Raw genomic sequence first — 22,118 nt, 5'->3', positions numbered from 1 at the left:
GGGACCTCTACACGGACGACAGGATCGCAACACTGGACGAACTGACAGAGAAATTTTGGCTAGCTGGGGGGAACGAGCTACGGTACCTGCAGCTCAAAAACTTCCTACGAAAGGAGACAAGGACGTACCCACAACCGCCACGACAGACACTACTGGAAGACCTACTGGACGCAAGTATCCTAGAGAAAGGCAACTGTAGCGACATGTATGGCCGACTGGTAGATAGGGACGACACCGTACTGGACGCAACAAGAATGAAATGGGAGGACGACCTGGACATTGAGATAGGGTGGGGACTCTGGAGCGAAGCACTACATAGGGTCAACTCCACCTCCACGTGCGCAAGGCTCAGCCTGACACAACTAAAAGTGGTACATAGAGCCCACTTAACAAGAAACCGTATGAGTAGGTTCTTCCCGGAGGTGGAGGACAGATGTGAGCGGTGCCAAAGAGGCCCGGCCAACCACGCACACATGTTCTGGTCTTGCCCCAGACTTGTGGTGTACTGGACAGCCTTCTTCGAGGCTATGTCCAAAGTGGTGGGGGTGAGGGTGGAGCCATGCCCGATAGTGGCGGCCTTCGGGGTTTCAGACCAGCCAGATCTATTCCTGGGGAGGAGGGCGGACGCCTTTGCCTTTGCCTCCCTGATCGCCCGCTGTAGAATCCTGTTTGGCTGGCGGTCAGCAGCACCACCCAGAGCTGCAGACTGGCTGTCCGACCTCTCGGAATCTCTCCAAATGGAGAAAATCAAATTCGCCATCCGAGGGTCAGACGACGGCTTCCACAGAACGTGGGAGCCATTCATGCAATTGTTCCGGGACCTGTTTGTGGCCAACGTACAAGAGGAAGAATAGTCGGGTGGCCAAGAATCAGGGGAAAATGGACGGGAATCGGGGGAAGGTAGCCGGGGGGGGGGGGGGGGGGGGGGTTCGTTATGGGGGTTTGATGGCAAGCTAAGGCCCAAAACCAAACTAAATGCCTATAAACATGTGCCTCGGCCATATTGGGGAATGTAAAATATGTATGCCGGCTAAAGGGGGCGGCCACAGTTGTTATTATGAAGATGCTTACCTGTAAATATACATGTTAATTTTTGCATGTTTTTTTTCTTCTCTCTAATAATTTGTAATTTGTTGGATATAAAATATGAAAACTCAATAAAAAACATTTTATTAAAAAAAAGGGACGATCCTTTAAAACAGAGGTGAGGAGGAATTTATTCAGCCAGAGGGTGGTGAATCTGTGGAACTCTTTGTCGCAGAAGGCTGTGGAGGCCAAATCACTGAGCGTCTTTAAGATAGAGATAGCTAGGTTCTTGATTAATGAGGGGAGAAGGCAGGAGAATGGGGATGAGAAAAATATCAGCCATGATTGAATGGCGGAGAAGACTCAATGGGCCGAGTGGCCTAATTCTGCTCCTATGTCTTATGGTCTTTCATGGAATGTAGACATTGCTAGCAGTGCTAGTATTTATTGCCCATCCCTAATTGCTCTTGAACTGAGTGGCTTGCTGGGAATTTAAGAGGACCGTTAAGAGTTTTTTTTTTGGCTTTTATTCTATTTTTAAATTTTTCATATTTTTAATTTTAGAATACCCAATTATTTTTTTTTGAAATTAAGGGGCAATTTAGCATGGCCAATCCACCTAGCTTGCACATTTTTGGGTTGTGGGGGTGAGACCCACAAACAGGGGTGTGGTGAATGTGATTCACACCGGATTATAATCTGTACATACATGTGCCGATATTGTAAGTGCAGTTGCACTACCTGGCCACAAGGGGGAGTAGCTCTGGGAATGCTCGAGAACTGTACTGGGCTTCTCCCTTGGTTCCGCCCAGGACTCCTCCCCCTGGAGGTGCTGTATAAAGATCAGTGCCACATGGTCAGCCAGTCAGTTCACCGAAAGTTCAATGGCTAACCGGCTGGCTCTGTTGTGAGTATATTAAAACCGCTATTCTAATCCTACAAGCACGTGTCAGTAGAATTGTTGGTTCCAACAAGGGGAGAATGTGCAAAGACCACACAGACAGTGACCCGGGTCCGGGATCGAACCCGGGCCGTCAGCACCATAGGCAGCAGTGCTAACCACTGTTAATATAGAACACAGAGTGCAGAAGGAGGACATTCAGCCCATTGAGTCTGCCTGCATCAATTAAGCCCTCACTTCCACCCTCTCCCCATAAACCAATAACCCCTCCTATCCTTTTTTGGTCACTAAGGGTAATTTAGCATGGCAAATCCACCTAACCTGCACATCTTTAGACTGTGGGAGGAAACCGGAGCACCCGGAGGAAACCCAGGCACACACGGGGAGGACGTGCAGACTCCGCACAGACAGTGACCCAGCGGGGAATCGAACCTGGGACCCTGGAGCTGTGAAGCCACAGTGCTAATCTCTTGTGCTACCATGCTGCCCACAGTTAAGAGTTAATCACAATGTCATGGGTCTGGACAACATGGAGGCCAAACCAGGCAAGGCTGGAAGATTTTCTTCCTTAAAGGACTGAGTAAATCAGACAGGTTTTGACAAAAATCACTGATGGTTGTTATGGTTACCTTTCCTGAGATTTTTTAAATATTCTATTTTGTTGAATTGGAATTCATCAGGCACATCTTCTGAGGGTATCCCTTGTCCTTTGATACTTTGCATCAGCATTCACCAAAGGGAAGGAATTGGTGGATGTTGAGTCTGGAGAAGGGTGTGTAGATAGCCTGGGTCACATTGAGATCCAAAAAGATGAGGTGTTGGACGTCTTGAAAAATATTAAGGTAGATAAGTCCCCAGGGTCTGATGGGATCTACCCCAGAATACTGAAGGAGGCTAGAGAGGAAATTGCTGAGGCCTTGACAAAAACCTTTGGATCCTCACTGTCTTCAGGTGATGTCCCGGAGGACTGGAGAATAGCCAATGTTGCTCCTTTGTTTAAGAAGGGTAGCAAGGATAATCCAGGGAACTACAGGCCGGTGAGCCTCACATCAGTGGCAGTGAAATTACTGGAGAGAATTCTTCGAGTCAGGATCTATTCACATTTGGAAACAAATGGACGTATTAGCGAGAAGCAGCACAGTTTTGTGAAGGGGACGCCGCCTCGACGCCAGCGCGTGATTCTCTGAGGTGCGGAGAATCGGCGTCATTTGCACCAATGCGTTTGGCACAGCGCCAGTCGCAGGCTGCTGTCCACGTCCGGGCCGCAGATTCTCCGGCCCGGATGAACCGAGCGGCCACGCGGAAACGGCAGAGACCCACCGACGCCGTTCACCCCGGTCGCTGCCGGCGGGAACTCTGCGCGAAAGGTCGGGGGTGGCCTGTGGTGCGGGGAAAAGCGCTCCTCCACCGGGGGGGGGGGCTCCGAAAGGGTCTGGCCCGCGATCGGGGCTCACCGATCGGCGGGCCGGCCCCTCCCCCCCCCCCCCCCACCAGGCATACGTTGTTGCACTTCCGGCCCCTGAACCCCCGTGCCATGGCCGTTCAGTGAGTCTACTGCGCATGCATCAGTTGGTGCGTCGCCACTGCGCATGCGCGGGTTGGCGCCGCTCCCAGTCCACGCCAGGGTGTAAAGCTGGAGCGGCATGAACCGCTCCAGTGCCGTGCTGGCCCCCTGTGGGGTCCAGAATCGCTACTGCCCACGCCCATTTTGCTCCGTCGTGAAACGCAACGGCATTCCCGACAGCGCGGACACTTAGTCCTATGATCGGTGAATCACGCCCCGTGTCTCACTAACTTGATAAGAGTTTTTTGAAGAGGTCACAAAGATGATTGATGCAGGTAGGGCAGTGGATGTTGTCTATATGGACTTCAGTAAGGCCTTTGACAAGGTCCCTCATGGTAGACTGGTACAAAAGGTGAAGTCACACGGGATCAGAGGTGAGCTGGCAAGATGGATACAGAACTGGCTAGGTCATAGAAGGCAGAGAGTAGCAATGGAAGGGTGCTTTTCTGATTTGAGGGCTGTGACTAGTGGTGTTCCGCAGGGATCAGTGCTGGGACCTTTGCTGTTCGTAGTATATATAAATGATTTGGAGGAAAATGTAACTGGTCTGATTAGTAAGTTTGCAGACGACACAAAGGTAGGTGGAATTGCGGATAGTGATGAGGACTGTCAGAGGATACAGCAGGATTTAAATCATTTGGAGGCTTGGGCGGAGAGATGGCAGATAGAGTTTAATCTGGACAAATGTGAGGTAATGCATTTTGGAAGGTCTAATGCAGGTAGGGAATAGACAGCGAATGGTAGAACCCTCAAGAGTATTGACAGTCAGAGAGATCTAGGTGTACAGGTCCACAGGTCACTGAAAGTGAGCATAGAGACAGCCTTATCTCTATGTTCATAAACTGCAACCTTTGCTCATCTCAGTTTGCACACCGCCTTCCTGGTAGATAGTCGGTCAAAGCTTGCCTGTAGTTCCTTCCTCTTTTCCAGCTTTGCTGGGTCCACATCCTTTCCATAACTCCTATCTACCGCCAACATCTCATCTATTACCCTCTGCCGCTCCAACCTCTTCTCCTTGTCCACCCTGGCCTTGAATGAGATCACCGCCTTTAGAGCCTCCCAGACCTCCGCCTTCGACACATCACTCATACAGTTGAAACATACATATTCCTTCATTACCTTTTCAATTTTGTCACAGAACACTTGGTCCCCCAAAAGTCCCACATCTAATTTTCACCCCGGCCTCTGCGCTACCCCCTTCTCCAGTACCATATCCACCCAATGCGACCCCCTTCTCCAGCACCATATCCACCCAATGCAGAGCGTGATCTGACACTGCAATTGCCGAGTACTCCGACCCCTTAACCCCAGCCAACAAAGCCTTCCCCACCACAAAAAAGTCGATCCGCCAATATACCTTGTGGACTGCTGAGAAAAACAAGTACTCCCGCTCCCTCGGGTGTAGAAACCTTCAAGGGTCAACCCCTCCTATTTCCACCATTAGCCCAGCTATTGCCTTCGCCCCCTGATGCGAAAGCACCAAGTTCCAGTCCCAAGCACCGAGTTCCAGTCCCCCCCAACTATCAGTTTGTGTGTGTCCAAGTCAGGGACGGCCCCAAACACCTTCTTTGTGAATCCCACATCGTCCCAATTGGGACCGTATACACTTAACAGCGCCACTAATCTCCCCTCCAGCGCCCCTGTCACAATCACATATCTACCCCCCTGATCTGTCACCATCTTCTCCATCTGGAAGTGTATTCTTTTGCTGACCATTACCGCTACCCCTTCAGCCCTTCCGTCAAGTCCAGAGTGAAACACCTGACTAACCCAGCTGTTTTTAAGTCCCACCTGGTCATTCACCCTCAAGTGAGTCTCCTGCAGCATTGCTACGCGGCTTTCAAACTTTTAAGATGCGCAAGCACCCTTGATCTCTTGACCGGTGTGGTGAATGTCACTTAGTAATTCACACTGTATTTACCAATACTATTGTAAGCGCAGTAGCGTTATCCGACCACTAGGGGGAGTAGCTCTGGGAATGCTCAGGAGTTTGTACAGGGCTCCACCCTTGGCTCCGCCCACGACTCCTCCCCCGGACTGCTGTATAAATAACCGTGTCCAGAGCCAGCCTGAGTTCATCAAGAGTTCAACGGGTAATAAGCTGGCTCTAAAGTAAGTAGATTAAAACCACTGTTCATATCTGAAAGCACGTGTCTCGTGAATTGCTGGTTCCATCAACCGGACCTCCTAATTCCCTCACATTCCACGCGACTATCCTAACTGGGGGTCTCTCAACCCCCCCCCCCCATCCTTCTTATCCACCATCATCATGCCACCGGTGTTCTGTCCCATGAGCCTGACCCGCCCCTATCCATTATTTGTTTATAATAACATTATAACAATAACATTATTGTTAACATCGAACCCCTTCCCCCTTCCAAAACCCCACCCCCTACATTTCCTCCGAAAAAACATCTCCCATCATCAATCCCTTCCCCCCTTCTCGCTCGCCTCGTAGGCCCATCGAAACCTGCTATCCAGGCTCCAATGTCGGCAGCCCTCCTCTCACCTTACCTCCATTCACTAGCCGACTTTAGTTAGCTAGCGCGGGTGGCTCCCCCTGCCAAGGCATACCGTCCCCTCCCACCCAGTCCCAGAGAAAGAAAAAAACAAAACAACAATCCAACCCATACAATTCATTAAACTAAGATATAACCGTCAACACAGACTGCCAATCAACCTAACTAATAACTTGAACTCTGTAACAATGTGAAGAGAAGCATTTTCCAGTCGTCCAATGACAGTCCACAGTCTCTCTTCCAGCTCCGCTCCTCACGTCTGTCCCAAGCCTTCTGCCCTCACGAACGCCTCAGCCGCCTCCTCTATCTCAAAATAAAAGTCTTTGGCATCATACGTCACCCTCAGCTTCGCCGGGTATACCATACCAAATTGCACCCCCTTCTTATACAGTGCCGCCTTCACTTGCCCGAACGCCGCTCGTCTCTTTGCCAACTCCACCATCAAGTCCCGAACTCCAGCACCATCCCACTGCACCTTGCGCTTCTTCTTCGCCCAGCTTAACACCTTCTCCTTCATGCAGTACTTATGGAAGCAGATAATTACTGCTCTTGGCGGCTCATTCACTTTGGGCTTCGGCCTTAACAACCGATGAACTTGGTCCAGTTTGTACCGAGAGGGATTCTCCCCCTCCCCCATCAGCTCCGCCAACTTCTTAGCGAAGTACTCGGTTGGCCTTGGACCCTGTATCCCTTTGGGCAACCCCACAATTCTAAGATTGTGCTATCTCGAGCGGTTCTCCAAGTCCTCAAGCTTTGCTCAGAGCCCTCTGTTGGCCTCCACCACCTTCGCAGCTCGTCCCCCATCGAGGAACTGGTCGCTGTGCTGCGACATGGCCTCCTCCACTTCCTTCATCTTCTCGCCCTGCTTTCTCACCTCAGCCGATGTCTTTGCCACAGCTACTCTTACCGGGGCAATTACCTCCTCCACCAACAATTTCAGTGCGACCGCCATCTCCTTCTCAAAACCTCCATGTGCCTCGCAAACTGCTTTTCCAGCTCAAACCGCCATCACCTCGGTCATCTTCTCCACCGTAAGCAGTACGACCCCACCATGCGGTCCCACCATGCGGTCTGGCATCCGCCATCTTGTCAGCACTTTTGCCCGTCTTCGCATTCAGCAGCGAGCCCGTGTTTCGTCCCTTCCTTGATGCTGCTTTCCGCATTGTTTCATAGAACATAGAACGGTACAGCACAGAACAGGCCCTTCGGCCCTCGATGTTGTGCCGAGCAATGATCACCCCACTTAAACCCACGTAACCCGTATACCCGTAACCCAACAATCCCCCATTAACCTTACACTACGGGCAATTTAGCATGGCCAATCCACCTAACCCGCACATCTTTGGACTGTGGGAGGAAACCGGAGCACCCGGAGGAAACCCACGCACACACGGGGAGGACGTGCAGACTCCACACAGACAGTGACCCAGCCGGGAATCGAACCTGGGACCCTGGAGCTGTGAAGCATTGATGCTAACCACCATGCTACCGTGAGGCCCCCGAAGTTTCATGGCTTATTATTTTTCCTTTTTCTCACCCTTCTTCAATCTCAAATTTCTTTAAAACTTCTTTCTCTTCTTTTTATTTTGTATACCTCCAGAATTTCCCTGGGGCCGGGCTCAATCTTCTTACCACATTCGAGGCGGGAGCCACCCACTGTGGGACATCTCACCTACATCGCACCCTGGCTTCCGCCTCCGCATGGCTCCGCCCCCGCATGGCTCCCTTCCAGTTTTCAGAGGAGAGTAAAAACAGAAAAAAATCTTTCTCTTTTCTGCTCGTGGTCTTTGAGGCCTTCAGCTCTCAGGCTGCTCCTTGGGGAAACAGGTCGCGATCCCCGCTCCTCCTCCACATGCAGCCGCCCCCGCTGAACCCACCGGGACCAGTCTCTCCTCTCCCGCCTTTTCAACCCCCCAGCTCCGTGAAACAGAGCTTTGATGCTGTCACAGGGCGAGTGAGGCAGGGCTGACCCCGGATAGGTTTATTTATTTTTTTCCCCCCAAAAAAACTTTGCGGAGAACCCCCGAAATATCACGGACCGGCGGGCGCTCCGCTTGCAGACGCCACCAGAAGTCCCCCTCCCTTTCATACTTGAGTGCAGATGCAGACATTGCTCCTTGACCCAGGTGATGCCACATGCGATTGTCAACTTGTCTCTATAATCTTAGACACGCCATTGAAAGAATATAGCCTTGGCATGATGGAAGGATAGTCAGTTTAGTGCCTTTTCAGTCATGACCACTTAGCTCGGAGTACAGAGGTTCAGAATCTGCATTCAGCTGTGCCCCTTAGATAAATTCACCTCATCCCTTCTTTACTGCCTCTGTCAGTAGCAGATGACCAAACAAATCTACTGAATGCCAGCCCCTCCACAGTCACCGCCTCCTAACACCTTCTCTCCTGTGACCATTCAGCCTTCCAGGTCACCCGTTATTATTTATGGAGCTATTCCTGTTCTTCCCCCGTTCCCTTCAATGTTGACATTTGCATGCCCCTCATGAACCTGATCCCTCCAATTCTTGAGGCCACTCACTTTCAGAGACACCCCTCAACCACTCATTGAGACCAGCTACTACTTCGAACTTGCACCGAACCAGATGCAACTGCCTCCCTGAATGTGACTGTGCTCCCTGAGTTCAAGTACCACCCTTCCAACTCCCAGATGGAGTAAATGACAAACCATGCCCGTTCAACAAATTTCTCTAAGATCGTCATTGCTTTGAGAGGCCTTCCCCAACCCAAAACTAGGACCAAGACATGCATGCCATGATGAACCCTCTAACATGTCCCCCCAGGTAGTCTCTTAAAACATGCCCTGGAGAGTCTCCCACTCTTCCCCTCTGGACATTCCCCCCCCCCCCCCCATCTCCCCCAAGTCCTGCCTCTGTCCCACTTTTCCACTTTTGCCACTCATGCCCATCCTTAGCACAGCTTGTGCTGCAGTCATGTGTCAGGAAAACATAGGTTGTTTTCAGGAATTTATTGGTAAATGTTAGAAATAAGGTATAGTTTTTAAGTGGATTTAATTTAGTGTTCCTGTGTAAAGAAGGATAAACCTATAGTTAGATTCATGCTAGACAAAGGTGTGTTGGGATTGCTCAAATCCACCTGTGCTCATTGTTCTGAGAGAAGTTACAACATGAAAAGTAAGCTAAAGCTTGGAGAAGCATAACGTGATTGCTTAGCAAACGGGGGTATATTTTAGAGCAGCATGGTAGCATAGTGGTTAGCACAATTGCTTCACAGCTCCATTCCCAGCTTGGGTCACTGCCTGTGCGGAGTCTGCACGTTTTCTCCGTGTGTGCGTGGGTTTCCTCCGGGTACTCCAGTTTCCTCCCACAGTCCAAAGATGTGCAGGTTAGGTGGATTGACCATGTTAAATTGCCCTTAGTGTCCAAAATTGCCCTTAGTGTTGGGTGGGGTTACTGGGTTATGGCGATAGGGTGGAGGTGTGGGTTTGCATAGGGTGCTGTTTCCAAGAGCCGGTGCAGACCTGATGGGCTGAATGGCCTCCTTCTGCACTGTAAATTCTATGAAGGTAGAAAGGCATTTTGAGTTTGGCTTTTAGCTGGATATATTGCAGTTGAAGATGGAAAGCCGGGGAGTGAACATCTCTCAGCAATGCCAGAAGAAAAGCTGGACAGGACAAGGGGGCTGCAAAAAAGCAGACATCCCAAAGAAGTCCAGGCAATCAGGGATTTAGGACAGAAAGAATGTTTTAGGAACATTGAAATAAAGGAACAGAGACTAAGAAGTTGAACAAGGTATTTGCCAGCATTTTGTACCAATGGCAGGATCATTGCCCCAGAATAAACATAATTCAGTCCAGGCTAGCGCAATAGGATGTGAGATTTGATATTGTTCACAATGAATCACAGTAATATTATTTGTTGCACAAGCTGAGATAATCTGGAAATTCCTGAAATCATTCATGAGGTGTTTTTGATTACCATCTGCCTCTGTATGCTTCCTGTCAGGTTTCAATCTTGTTTTTATTGGTCCAATTTTGATCTAATCATTTTGAGCATTCTCATAATGACTGCTTGGAGTTTCGTTTCTGCACTTTACATCTGATATGAAGATTATTGAAATAATTTGTTTTAGTCCTTTCTAACCTGCAAAGCAAATTGCAGAAATGCTCACAAGCAAGCAGGGTGAGAGTGGGTGAGGGTGAGAGTGGGCCCATGGCAATCATAGGCCTCAGCTGGGTGTACCGGCAGCAATACCACTTCCTCAGATGTACTGCCGATCAATGAAGAAATGCCAGCCTCTGATTGGCCAGCAAATCTCGGTCAGCAGCCTCCATTAAATATTTTCCTGTGTTTCTAGCTCACTTGTTTTATTTCCTATGCGACATGTATTTGTGCACAAAACTTTTATTGGGATAACTGTCCCCAATTTAGCCAAATACTCTGATTGCTATATATTGTATTATCTGTAAATATGTGTAAGTAGCTAGGAATTACTTAGGTTGGAACTCATGTGGTTTGGGTAAATGTTCCAGGGGCCACATTTCACGACTGCACTAGAGCGAGAGGAAATGAAAAGCGAAACACTGATGGGCACAGAAAGGAATGAATTGGGAAGCTGATGAGTAAAGGAATAAAGGGTTATGGTGTTCAGACAGGAAAGTGGAGCTGAGTCCACAAAAGATCGGCCATGGGGCAGCACGGTGGCACAGTGGTTAGCATTGCTGCCTACGGTGCTGAGGACCCGGGTTCGAATCCCGGCCCTGAGTCACTGTCTGTGTGGAGTTTGCACATTCTCCCCGTGTCTGCGTGGGTTTCGCCCCCACAACCCAAAGATGTGCAGGTTAGGTGGATTGGCCATGCTAAATCGCACCTTAATTTGAAAATAAAAAATAAAAATAATTGGGTACTCTAAATTTTAAAAAAAAAAGATCAGCCATGATCTCATTGAATGGCGGAGTAGGCTCGAAGGGCCAGATGGCCTACTCCTGCTCCTAGTTCTTATGTAATTGAGGCATGTAGAGAGCATTGCCACATGTTTCACACTACAAACTCTAACCACCATATTCCTGCTCCAGCTAGCCTTTCAGGTAGCAGATCCTCTGGGATTAGATAACCTCTCAGTTACGCTTTGGTGAAACCACTCACTTCATAGCTCCAATCAGGCTCCTGGCCAAACCTCCTGCCTATTAAAATGAGGATCAGAGTGCAGCCACTGACCCAAAGCTAACTTGGACTTAAGATGCATCTTTGTCATTAACTACTCTTTTATTCAACAAAGAACAAAGGACAAAGAAAATTACAGCACAGGAACAGGCCCTTCGGCCCTCCCAGCCTGCGCCGATCCAGATCCTTTATCTAAACCTGTCTCCTATTTTCCAATGTCTACTTCCCTCTGTTGCCACCCGTTCATATATCTGTCTAGATGCCTCATATATCTGTCTAACTGATGCTATCGTGCCCGCCTCTACCACCTCCGCTGGTAAAGCGTTCCAGGCACCCACCACACTCTGCGTAAAAAACTTTCCACGCATATCTCCCTTAAACTTTCCCCCTCTCACCTTGAAATCGTGACCCCTTGTAACTGACACCCCCACTCTTGGAAAAAGCTTGTTGCTATCCACCCTGTCCATACTTCTCATAACTTTGTAGACCTCAATCAGGTCCCCCCTTAACCTCCGTCTTTCCAACGAAAACAATCCTAATCTACTCAACCTTTCTTCATAGCTAGCACCCTCCATACCAGGCAACATCCTGGTGAACCTCCTCTGCACCCTCTCCAAAGCATCCACATCCTTCTGGTAATGTGGCGACCAGAACTGCACGCAGTATTCCAAATGTGGCCTAACCAAAGTCCTATACAACTGTAACATGACCTGCCTACTCTTGTACTCAATACCCCGTCCGATGAAGGCAAGCATGCTGTATGCCTTCTTGACCACTCTATCGACTTGCGTTGCCACCTTCAGAGTACAATGGACCTGAACTCCCAGATCTCTCTGTACATCAATTTTCCCCAGGACCCTTCCATTGACCATATAGTCCGCTCTTGAATTTGATCTTCCAAAATGCATCACCTCGCATTTGCCTGGATTGAACTCCACCTGCCATTTCTTTGCCCAACTCTGCAATCTATCTATATTTTGTTGTATTCTCTGACAGTCCTCCTCGCTATCTGCAACTCCACCAACCTTAGTATCATCTGCAAACTTGCTAATCAGACCACCTATACCTTCCTCCAGGTCATTTATGTAGATCACAAACAACAGTGGTCCGAGCACGGATCCCTGTGGAACACCACTAGTCACCCATTTGAGACACTCCCTTCCACCACTACTCTTTGTCTCCTGTTGCCCAGCCAGTTCTTTATCCATCTAGCTAGTACACCCTGAACCCCATATGACTTCACTTTTTCCATCAACCTGCCATGGGAAACCTTATCAAACGCCTTACTAAAGTCCATGTATATGACATCTACAGCCCTTCCCTCATCAATTAACTTTGTCACTTCCTCAAAGAATTCTATTAGGTTTGTAAGACATGACCTTCCCTGCACAAAACCATGCTGCCTATCACTGATAAACCTTTGTCCTATTGTCCTTGGTTCCACAAGAAATATTCTCAGTTCTGAACTGAATTTCTTCATGCTGATACAATTGATACAATGACTGAGTATCACACCTAACTGAGTTGGCCCATGTTAAGAAATCATCTTGAATCAGAGTTAATGATTTACTTTTTAAAAATAAATTTTGAGTACCCAATTATTTTTTTCCAATTAAGGGGCCAATCCACCTACCTACCCTGCATATCTTTGGGTTGTGAGTGTGAGACCCATGCAGACACAGGGAGAATGTGCAAACTCCACAAAGACAGTGACCCAAGAATGAACCCAGGTCCTCGGCACCATGAGGCAGCAGTGTTCACCACTAGGCTACTGTGTAATCCCCGAGTTAATGATTTCCTGTCATGCATCCACTTTCAACAGCTTTCTCACCTTAACGTACCTTAGATTTGAATAAAAATGAATTCAGTTCAAAGGTTGCCTGCATAATTTTTTATTGATCATTGCAATAAATGAGAACACAGCAACATTAACAACCTGCTATTAAACTGAATCAGATCCCCCCCCCCCCCTCTGCTCTCACTGTCTCAATGGAACCTTGTTTCTCGATCATAATGGAAGCCTCCCGTCCTTAGAAGATATGGAAAGGGTGAAAATGCATTTATATAGCGCCTGTTATTACTTCACGACTTTACAAAAGTGAGGTACTATTTGCAGAATTGCTGTTGATGTAAGGTAGGAAATCTCTGCAGCCAGCGTAGCAAGCTTCCACCGACAACAATGTGGTGAAGCCAAATAATCTGTTTTTAATGATGTTAGTTAAAGAATAAATATTGGCCAGGACCCCAGAACTTCACTGTTTTTCTTCAATAAGTACCATGGGATCATTCACATCCAAATGAGGTCAGAAGGTGACATCATTTAATGTCTGATCTAAACCTGTGACTTTCTGACTTGGTTCACTGAGCAAAGGCTCCATTATTTTGTGCCATCCTTCCTGTTTTACCTTCCCTTCAACTATTCTTTTAATCTGTATGTTATTATACTAGCTCTAAACATTTCCTTTAAAATGACCTGCTAGAATTTCCTAATCTCTCCTTCTAACAATTGGTTCTGTCCAATTGGCTTGGCAATGATTGCAGATTTTCTGTTGCATTCCCTTCCTAGGAAATTACTTCTTCAATATTGTACATAATTTTAATTCCATGGGCAGTTCAGATGCAGGAAGTGCGGGGAGGGGGGGGGGGGGGGGCAGAGGTTGGGGGTGGTGGTGGCTTGGTCGCATTAAAGCCCCAAAAAGTGCCACTGAGTCACAATAAAAGCAAAATACAAATGCTGCAAATCTGATTCAAAAATAGAAAATGCCGGAAAATCTCTGCAGATCTGGCAGCATCTGTGGAGAGGGAAACGGAGTTACCATTGTGACTCCATATGACTTCTTCAGAGCTTTTCCCGCATTTCCTACTTTTATTTCAGATTTGCAGCATCTGCATTTTGCTTTCATGTAAGTGTTTAATTCACTGTCATTTATCTTCCAGGAATGCCTACCTTGAAGAAATACTTCTCTCTCTCTGACAGAATTTCCATCTCTCTTTTACCATGTTCACCTTCATTGCTTTCATTTCCCTCTTTGTCTTTGACAAGACTTTCTTCTACAGCCACATTTCCTTTACTACTGGGTTAGAAACCTGACTTGATCATACACGTTTCCAGGTTTAACCAGGACACACTTGGAAACAAGCAGGAACCCCCATGGAGATATCAAGTCAATAATTTAAATAGACAATTAATTATGGATTTATCCCAAGATTTTGTTTAACAACCAGTGACCAGATTTGCTGAGCTGTGCCTAACTCACCAGAGTCAACGAGGTAAGACCTCAATGGGGAGACATTGTTCAATTAAACTGACAGGCGGCAAACCTTTAAATAGTGAAACGGAATAGTGAAAGTTTTATGCTCATAGCGCTTGTTCAGTGGGACAGTACCACTACTTTACTTAGGAAGTAATTTCAACTACCTTAGATTTCATTCACTCCCCTTGATCTGATCCTTCCTGCAGTCATCTGTGAGCATCTTATGCAGCTCCACTTTACATCTCAAATGAGGAACAAAGGGAGCAACAATAACACCAAGAGCACCAGGTGCAACACGAGCACAAGTATAAGCTGCCTTCTCCTCAGCCACATGCTGCTCCACAGGGCGGAGATGATGGACACCAAAATCCAACTGGAATGCGGTTATTCCCTCAACACAGGGGGTACATAAGCAACGGGTCATCTTTCTAAACATGCCTGAGCACCAATGCATCAGGAGGCACAAGTTTGCATGGTAGGTTGTTGCTAAAATCTGCAGTCTCCAGTAACAAGACCACATTCACTGTAGACCTCACTGCCAGTGGCCGCCAAGGTAGCTATCACAGGAAGGACATCTCCTGTTCTCTCTGCCTCTCCCTGCAGTTGAGTGCTATTTTTTCCTGTAAGGAGAGAAAGTTATGAGTATGAGAAATGAATTGTGCAGAGAGGATGCAATGACGGCATTTGTGGATGATTATGTGGTATAATTATTTTAAATACATTTAGCGTACCCAATTCATTTTTCCCAATTAAGGGGCAATTTAGCGTGGCCAATCCACCTACACTGCACATCTTTGGGTTGTGGAAGCTGTTGCTCTCTCTTTAATTGGCTCTGTTTAGCTGGTTTAGCTCACTGGGGCTGGTTTAGCTCACTGGGCTAAATCGCTGGCTTTTAAAGCAGACCAAGCAGGCCAGCAGCACGGTACGATTCCCGTACCAGCCTCCCCGGACAGGCGCCGGAATGTGGCGACTAGGGGCTTTTCACAGTAACTTCATTGAAGCCTACTCGTGACACTAAGCGATTTTCATTTCATTTCATTTATGGCGGTTAATATGGTCGCCTTCCTTAATTCTAATTACGTTTGCTCAAGAGTCGCCAGGTATCTTTCGATACCACCACAAGGTTCAAAACCGAATACTGATCAAAGACTCGATACACCAGTTAGTAAGTTCGAAATCAATGCTCATTTATTTACACACAGTCAATTATACTCATGCACAAACTCTACCAGCTAAACTATCACTACTACTAAAGCCTATACTTAGCTTCGGGCTCCCACTAAGTCAGAGGAACAATGGCCGTTGTCCGGTTCTGAGGCTGCTGGGGTTGGGCTGGTACTGAATGGTGGCTAGGAGCGTCTGTTTCGTAGCGTGCGTTGACTTTGGACTTACTTGTTCTGGTGCAGCTGCTAGGCAGGTCTCTCCTCACTGAGTGCCACGGCCAAGAAGAACGATTCTCTCTTTGGGGCTTCTTCTTATACCCAAAGAGGGCTTCGCGCGCTTTTGCCTTGAACTTGGTCCCAATTAATTGGACCGTATCCTGATCATCAATATCGATTTCCTCCAATAAAGGGGTGGGTGCCCTGATTGCTGGGCGTGTCCTAGGTGGCCGTTGGCCTGCTTTGTTCTAGTCTCCTCTGGCGCCGGGGTGCCTGCTTTAGTATCGTTTTCCTAAATGTTACTCTTTTGACCCCGGAGATGGCTCATTAGTATGGTAATGGCTTTGCAATATCAGTGTTGTCTGGGAGCTGCAGCTCCAATCAACAGACAAACCTCGCACCTGCTTGCTTTCTCAGCATTGTCCATTTTCCCTTCATTCTTTGCAAAGTGTCCATTTTGTAATTGGGACGTGGCCACCGCAGGCTACAAAGCGAAACCCACGCAAACACGGGGAGAATGTGCAAACTCCATATGGACAGTGACCCAGAGCTGGGATCGAACCTGGGACCTCAGTGCCGTGAGGCAGCAATGCTAACCACTGCTCCACTGTGCTACCCCCCCCCCCCCCCCCCCCCCCCCCGCCCGGATTATGTGGTATGGTTGTCATGTGGGAATGAGGGTAAGTGTCAGGGTTGTTCAGATGGGGAATGTGAGGTTAAAGGAAGAAGTGAAGCTGCATGATGTGTTGGTCTGAGATGTGTTGCGTAAGAGAATGCTGGGAAAGTCAGAGTGAGGGAGATGTCACCTGAAAGTGCCATGCAACTCACCTTATCTGCTCTCATAAACTCATTGGAGCACTTGAATCGCTGTTTTGAGTTTGAGAGACCGCTGCTGACTTCTGTGACTTCGGGAATAGTGTGTAGAAAAAAACGGATATCAATTATTAACTTGATTTAAGCAATTTGGAAAGATGTCTAAGAGACTTGGTCAGATCTCATTCTGGAGAAAAAGCAGGTGACTATATTGAGTTAAAGACCTACAGCAACCCACAAGTGTTGGTATGGTGAAGTGCAATAAAACAGATTCTTAGTACAGAGAGAATAAACGCATGAAACAGAATGAAGCCATTTTATTCCACATGGAACAGAACCCATAGTACAGCACTAGATTGAAGTGATTCATGATTTAAATATATTAGTTAAAGAATCTGAACATGAAATCATCTGAAGATTGAATTGAGATAGAATCAAAGTGGCACCAATACAAGTCAGCAGACTACAATCATTTGCAACAATCAACATGCAAAAACACAGCTGCTTAATAATCTCTCACATATTTGCTCCCAGAAAGATACATTAACTCATTAAAAATAAGTATGTTCACTGAGGGAATTTCAAATGTATGTTCAGCCAGTAGCCCAGTGTCTGACATTTGGAAGAGGCATCTAGTAGCAGTTATAGGGAAATCATAGAATTTACAGTGCAGAAGGAGGCCATTCAGCCCATCGAGTCTACACTGACTCTTGGAAAGAGCACCCTACATAAACACATGCCTCCACCCGATCTCCGTAACCCCAGCTAACCTTTTGTTTTGGACACTAAGTGCAATTTATCATGGCCAATCCACCTAACCGGCACATATTGGACTGTGGGAAGAAACCGGAGAACCCAGAGGAAACCCACGCAGACAGGAAGAACGTGCACCCTCCGCACAGTGACCCAAGCTGGGAATCAAACCTGGCACCCTGGAGCTGTGAAGCAACTGTGCCAACCACTGTGCTACCGTGCTGCCCACGGAAATGTACCATTGGCATTGTGGTACATGTACCATTTGCATACCACTGTGGAAATGTACCACTGGCACTGAATTGGCAGGTGACTTCCCCTCTCCACCCTGGACAAAGACACTGAATCATTCATCTTAAGCTAGACCTTAACTTAGTTAGGATGGTGAACAAATCAATAACTATGGAAAGATTGCTCATGGGTGCCATGGTGGTACAGTGGTTAGTGAGGCGGCCTCACAACGCCAGGTACCCGGTTCAATTCTGACCTTGGTGAATGTTGCATTTCTCCCTGTGTCTGCCTGGGTTTCCTCTGGGAGCTCCGGTTTCCTCCCAAAGTCCAAAAATGTGCAGATTAGATGGATTGCCAATGCTAAATTGCCCCTTAAGTGTCCAAACGGTTAGGTGGGGTTATTGAGTTAGGGAGATAGAGTGGGGCCATGGGCCTAGATACGGTGCTCTTTCGGAGAGTTGGTGCAGACTCGATGAGCCGAATGGCCTCCTTCTGCACTGTCGTGATTCTAAACAGTAACGATCAGTGGAGAGGGATGTCGTCTAAACGGCAATAATGGAACGACTTTAACGCAGATCTATACAGCAATAATTGAAAAGCCGACGCGAATGTTGGGGATGAGAGTTCAATAACAATTTAATTACGAGTAAAATCTTTTCAAGTAATGTGTGTCATAAAGGTTAAAAAATGATTCAGCACAGGAAGATCTCTAACCCACATGGTGCAGATCAGATATACAAGAAACAAATTTCAATGAGATTTTATTAGCAAAATATCCAGTCTGATTAATGAAAATTAATTACATGTCAGTCATTCTGCTGAATTCCAGTCGCGTTTGAGTGAATTAACCTCAGATTGACCCTCAGACCCGTTTATTGAACATGACAAAAAACCAGCATAGATCCCACAATCAGGCCCATGGTCGAGGTGAACAACGCACTGGATCGTAGAGCCTTTGATGACGTTGTTGAAGTTTCGGGTTTTGATGCGGCTGAAGTTTTGGGTTTTGTTGCGGCTGAAGTTTTGGGTTTTGTTGCGGCTGAAGTTTTGGGTTTTGTTGCGGCTGAAGTTTTGGGTTTTGTTGCGGCTGTAGATGCGATTGAAATTAGTGTGGCTGAAGATGCGGTTGAAGAATTGTCTGCCCGGGGCTCGATTTCTACCCCTGTGGCGGCACTAGGTCCAGAAAAACCTGACACCGGAGAGATATTCTGAAATGTAAAGATGGAAGTAAACAATAGTGAACCGAAGCATTCACAACTGCATTCTAAAGGATCAGTAGTCACTGCCCAAAGATTGAAAAAGTGCCACTTCAATCTCAACAGAAACCCCCATAGGGTGTGATTGACTGCCCGTCTTGCACCACACCCACCATCACTTTCTGCTGGAATCAACAACATTAATCGAGGACGAACGAATCAGGTTAAACTTACTCCCACTGTGATGGGGGGAGGCACAAACGCTCCTCTTCTGAGGCATCGTTGCGGAACAAGAACTCATATACAGTTAGCCACAGTCCTGAGTGAGGGACTGCAGCACAAACTCCTTTACCGTACGAAGTGATCGTTTCCGAGTAACCCACAGTGTGATTCCAGAGGTGACAACCGAGAAAATGCTTCAAAGGCATGGACATTTCCTATACACATTCGGGACCTCAAATCTGGAGTGGGGTTTCAACTTTTTTGTCCTGGAATAAAATTGGTGAAGATCTGTCCATGGTTACAGACGCGCAAACAAGATATATATATCAGGGGGTTTGCATAGTTTATAGAATATCTGGAATGTTTAATACCCTTTCAGCAGAAACCTGGCCCTATGTGTTTCTCAGTCACACATCATTATTACAGTATTGATGAGTGCAGTAATTTACCCTATGGCATCGAGCATTAGATAACATACTGTCACATAACACTGCAAAGGACATAGAAGGAGAAAGATACTAAACAATTCAGGCCAGGAGAGACTAAGGTTTAATACCACACCTGTATCCATGTAATTACTCCAAGATTCACTCACCCTTGGTGGTCCTATAATAGGGGAGGAAAGTGAAGCCTGGTGTGATACTCCCCATGGGCAAATAGCAACAAACATTCAGCGTCCAATCTCTCACAAAATAATGGACACATAATTGAGGTACCAGAGGGGCCACCAGTTGCAGTGGAAATAAGGAGGCGGGATAAGAGCAGAGATAGAAGAATTGTGAAATTAGAGACTGTGTGCGAGGTACATACCGCGCCCTTCAGCACCAAAATGGCAATGAGGCAGAAGAGGCTCAGACCAGGCTTCATGTTGAAGTTGATTTTCTGGCTCTTGCGCTGCTCCACGAACTGCACGTTAATCTCTGTGTGGCGCTTTTATAGGGTGGCTGGTGCTTTACAAGTTAATGATCAGCAATGTTGAACTATTTCGGTTCATTATTTCATTCTGAACATTGACCGGCTGATACAGCGCTGCCTCGCCTGAGATCAATTTCAGCTCCACTCTTCAAGGCTGAATATTGATCACCGCTTTCTGGGCGCCACATCTGCTGCCAGGGCGATGGTGGGGAGGGGCTGCAGAGAAAAGCGCTGCTAATTCCCACTCAATGTCTCAGACCTCTGGGCTGCCCTTTCTCTGTCCACCAGTTGTGTATTTTATGTACATGCCTTCTAATTACCAATGATTGAGGGAATTTGAACATAGAGTTCCCATGACCATGGACACAATATTAATCGACACAGAGGAATAGCTAGAGTTGTTCTCCTGGGAGCAGAGGGGAATAAGGGCAGATTCAACAGAAGCGATCATATTTTTTTAGAGAAAATCAGGAGAAACCGCTCCAATTGGCACGTGGGTCAATAGCCAGGGGACACAGATTTGCAAAAGCACCATGAGGAAAACAGGACATTGGGAGTTGTGATGTGGAGTACACAGGCTGGAAACAGATTCAATATTAACATTCAGAAGGGAAAGCGGGTAAATATTTGAAGGAAAATGTGCTTTTTGGCGGAGGAGCAGCAGGGAAGGCGAAAAGTACAGCTCTTTCAAAGGCCCAGCAGAGACACAATATTTGGCGGGATTTTATGGCTCCGCTGTAGCAGGGGCAGGGCTGGAAAATACAGGGAGCCTTCAAAATTCCACTGACTTCGGCAGAACTGGAAGATTCTGCTAGCAAGAGGGGCCATAAAATTCCATCCAATGAGAAGAAAGGCCCCCCACTGTATCATTCTAAGATGCTGACGGTGGTCATTGGGTTATGGACACAGGGCAGTGTAATTGTAGAGGGTTATTGAGGGAGTGGGGAGCACGGTTACATTCCAGTTGACATGCTTGGCCAACTGAAGATTGTTGAAATGGAGTCTGCGTCTGAACAAAGCTTGAGTAGCCATGGGGTAAGGTTAAACAACTGTGATGCCTGTGGTGTCTGCAGGAATGGGGAGTTCAGGAAACTAGGGGCGTTTGCTGAGAAGATGGGGAAGATGTTCCTGAACCTGCAAGGGAAAACAGAAATGGATCCACTTAATTGATATGGAAAGAAATTAATGGCCACGGAGGAATAAAGGCAGACCCGGTTTAAATTCATCACAGCAGTCATTACCGTAGCTGCCATTTCACTGGACAAAGAACCACAGAAGACTTTGCGCTGGACTTTGTATTTCCGTGATATTCCAATCAGCCAATGGCCCGGAATCTGGGGCAGGGAGGCCCCTTGTTTATCAGGCGGGGGCCTAGAGGTGATGCTTGAGGCTGTGCAGGAGAGAAGGGGTGGTCACCCACATAGGCCATGGCATGGTTGGATATCGCCACCGCAGTCAGCAGCAGACCCATTCTGAGACAAACCCGGGTCTAGTGCAGAACACATTTCAATCATCTGATACACTCTGGCAAAGTGACCCCCACACTCCAACCCTTAGGAGTAGTCACTGGATATCTATCCTCTGGCAGACACATGAGTCACAGGGCTCCTGCTGCCCTTGAATATTGAATGACGTTGTGCACCACTTACTGACCTTTCAGAAAGGTTTAGAGCCATAATGCTGCTGAAGACCTTCCAGCATTGAACTAAAACATGCACCCTCCAGTAAACTGGAGCAGCCGCCATTGGCCTTGGAGCAGGGTTTTTCAATGTACAGGTCACAACGGGTGGGTTGCGAGCAGGTGTTAGAAGAGTCACGGAACGATTGGTCGTGGCTCTTGTGTTTGGTCTTCTGTACCTTGCAAAGAAATCCACCAAACATCTAGCCTTGTCCAAACCAGGATCCTTATTGAATCACACATGGTAAGATAGCGATCTGAGTGCTCAATTAATGTTTTCCAATTAAGGGGCAAATTATCGTGGCCAATCCATCTACCCTTCACATCTTTGGGTTGGGGCCGAAACCCAAGCAAACACGAGGAGAATGTGCAAACTCCACACGGACTGTGATGCAGGACCAGGATCGAACCTGGGATCTCAGCGTCGTGAGGCAGCAGTGCTAACCAATGTGCCACCGTGCTGCCCCAGATAAGTTATCATGGAGTTTCTTTGTATTCCTCTGGAACTACACATAGCATGACTGTTCACCTG

At 47.4% G+C, this 22,118-nt stretch overlaps 1 long non-coding RNA gene across 1 annotated transcript; it reads right to left on the bottom strand.

Moving 5' to 3' along the window:
- Nucleotides 1-16,893: 16,893 nt before the first annotated feature.
- LOC119966487 lies at nucleotides 16,894-19,934 on the bottom strand. The gene is made up of 2 exons (XR_005460780.1): nucleotides 19,804-19,934; nucleotides 16,894-18,783 (listed from the first exon to the last, which is right to left on the bottom strand). It is a non-coding gene; the product is annotated as an uncharacterized LOC119966487 (long non-coding RNA).
- Nucleotides 19,935-22,118: the final 2,184 nt, after the last annotated feature.

Source organism: Scyliorhinus canicula, chromosome 1 (genome assembly GCF_902713615.1).
Source record: "Scyliorhinus canicula chromosome 1, sScyCan1.1, whole genome shotgun sequence".
In the NCBI taxonomy this organism is placed as follows: domain Eukaryota; kingdom Metazoa; phylum Chordata; class Chondrichthyes; order Carcharhiniformes; family Scyliorhinidae; genus Scyliorhinus; species Scyliorhinus canicula.
This window is presented reverse-complemented; position numbering and strand designations above follow the sequence as displayed.